The 2,790-nt window shown below is 49.0% G+C and overlaps 1 pseudogene; it reads left to right on the forward strand.

Moving 5' to 3' along the window:
• The first annotated feature begins 2,025 nt into the window (after nt 1-2,025).
• On the forward strand, nt 2,026-2,570 carry LOC147702629 (MARVEL domain-containing protein 1-like; annotated as a pseudogene).
• Nucleotides 2,571-2,790: the final 220 nt, after the last annotated feature.

The raw sequence follows: 2,790 nt of genomic DNA on the forward strand, positions 1-2,790 counted from the left end.
GAACAGACCAGCCCGAACTCACAGGATAGTTCCTCTCTGAACCAGAAACAAGTAACCCAAGACCTTCAGCCAAATAGTAAGGCTAGAACAGGCCCATCTTCTGAATGAATTAATCAGTGGTTTGTAGAAGCCTGTATAGTGTACAGCTCTTTTGCTCGTTGTCACCAAAACTCAATAAAGAGTTCTAAAAATGACCGACGCGTGGATAGTCTTCCATGATGTTTCCCAAAAAATAATTATTGGAAATGCAGCTGGAAAGACAGGCTGAGCATTCTAGCTTCACTATTTGGGTGCGATTTTTAGTCAGATGATTTGTCCTGGGGATACACACTGAATAGTTGTTGGGTCGAAATGTTGACAAAGAGTCCCTCGGTTTAGTCTGATTGCTTCACTGAAGAAACATCTTTGAACTGTGTAATAGGCTATATTAGCAGACAAATGTTAGGAATTCAGGGGTACTGTATAGTGTTATAATTTTGACTTTGTATACATTTCATATTCACCACAAACTGTGTGATCCTCACTATTAGCACATCTATTTGATTTCAAACCTGTGTTAATGCAATGAACAAATATGTAAGCAGCTAAAGATATTTGAGGCATTTGATGATTCTTTTATGTACCGTTGATTGAATCAGAAATGTTCCAAATTGATCTGGTTACCATGGAACTAGTATATACGGTTTGCGGGAACTCCGTATTGTTTAAATATGCATATCCTGTTGGGCTTATAGGGTGGGTCTGTGCTCAAACAAGACGCAAGAAGTCTTAGCCACTACTAATTGCTTGTGGGTCTATGCCTGTCCATCATTTTTTTTAACTCTACCACTTCAGAAAGAGACCAACTATATGCAAATCAACATTGTTCCTGCTCAAAAAGGAACTTTCAAGTGCGAACTGTCAGATCATCTACCCTCTAAACGGGATCACAAGGAAACCTAGACAGTTTTGTCTGACTAGGGCATTATCAGTGAGGTACAACTTGAGTCCTCTGGCACAGTGAGCAAAGGACCCATGTCTGGAGATATCTGTCACACTAAGGAAAACACAAATGTGATGGGTGGAATGTTTGCAAAACGTCTCAGTCACTGGCTATCGCTTTGGGCACAATCTAGTCCATCATGTTCCCCCCACTATGCCACAGAGGCAGTATAAAGGCTGATTTGCATATGCTATCTATGCTTCTCACTTTATCAGTCAATCCTGCTATCTTCCTCCATCTCATACTCCCTACTCTGGCTTGTTCCCATCTTCTTCTGTCACTGATTACTAGTCAGAACAGGGACCAAGGTTAAGGATCAGGTGAGCCGGGATAAAAAAATAAAGACCCATCATTTTTTTACTTAGGAGAATTACTTTGAAATAATTCTATGGGGGCATATTGACAAGCGGATTGGGCCACTGGTACGTCACTTTTTTCTACATTGCGGAGGCGCAATACCCTGCACCATGTTTACAAAGTGGCGTTAAGCCACTTTGCGTGACTTAAAGCTGCTTTTTAGGTTTCGCCTGGCGTAGCACTGCGCAGTAGTGTTCGCGCAGGCGAAATCTTTTGAGTTTCAGTCTGGGGATTTAACACCGCCTCTCTGTTCCATTGGCTAGCTCCATACATGGAGACTAGCCATTGGAGCAGAGATGCGTCAGTCATTGTGGGAGCAGATTTGTGGGCATTCCGGCGATTTTGTCGCTCTCCGCCTCTTTTCGTACGTCATGCGGCAGTGGGCGGTTGTTTATTCATTTTTTTCTTCAGAGTTTTTTTGTTGTCATTCCTCCAGGCCGACCGCTGCCGGAAGAAGTCCAGGTGAATGCTCCCCTCCCCTCCCGCTGTTCGTGTGCCCGTTCCCGCCCCCATCCCGCTGTCCGTGTGGCTGTTTGCAGAGACAACTTGTCCAGATTTGGTGCTGTTGGCGCAGTGCTCTCTTCTCTGAAACTTTGGTCTCGGACCGAACTCTTTCCTCAGGAGATCTTCGCCGGGCTTTCTCTTTAGACGTTCCCTGCCAGGATCCTGACCTCTCGCTGCCTGCTATGCCCCCTCCACCCTACCCACCCTCTCCAGCACAACCTCACCCGCACACCCGCCCCCGCAGGCGGCGCGGGTCTCCCTGTGGGCGAACCGGACCTTCCTGCGCAGCTTCCTGGGGGTGCTGCGGGTGCTGCAGCTGCTGGCCGGGAACGCCCACTGGATCACCATCGCCTGCAAGAAGTACGAGGGAGCCATCCACTTCGCCCTCTTCGTGGCCGTGCTCTTCTGGCTGCTGACCATCGCCCTCTACCTGCTGACCCTGCTGGATAAGCAGGACCTGGTGCCTCTTCTGGGTGGCGAGCGCTGGCTGACCACCAACGCCGCCCACGACGCCCTGGCCGCCGGCCTGCAGGCCGCCGCCGCCGGTATCATGATGAACAAGACCCTGCGGCACGAGTACTGCAGCGTGTCGGCCTACAAGCACGACTGCCTCTACCACATCTACCTGGCCGCCTCCTTCTTCGCCTGCCTCTGCTGCCTGCTCTACCTGCTGTCCGCTGTGGCCTGTGCCTGCAAGAAGTGCCAGGGCCAGCAGGGCCTCTTCTGAGACCGAACCACCTCCAGGCGAATCCAATCTGAACACAATGGTCTTCTCGGTTCACTACACTATAGCGCCCAATGCTGATGGTCTGTCTGTTTCCAAGCACTTCCACATTTAGGCAGCTAAGGAAAAAAAACATCACGGGTGCGAAGCGGTTTGCCCAGGATCACATGTTTGAGGTGACATCTTTATGCCGAGATTTAGAATTCGTTTCTTAGCCGTTACA

This window comes from Lissotriton vulgaris, chromosome 7 (assembly GCF_964263255.1).
Source record: "Lissotriton vulgaris chromosome 7, aLisVul1.2, whole genome shotgun sequence".
NCBI lineage: Eukaryota > Metazoa > Chordata > Amphibia > Caudata > Salamandridae > Lissotriton > Lissotriton vulgaris.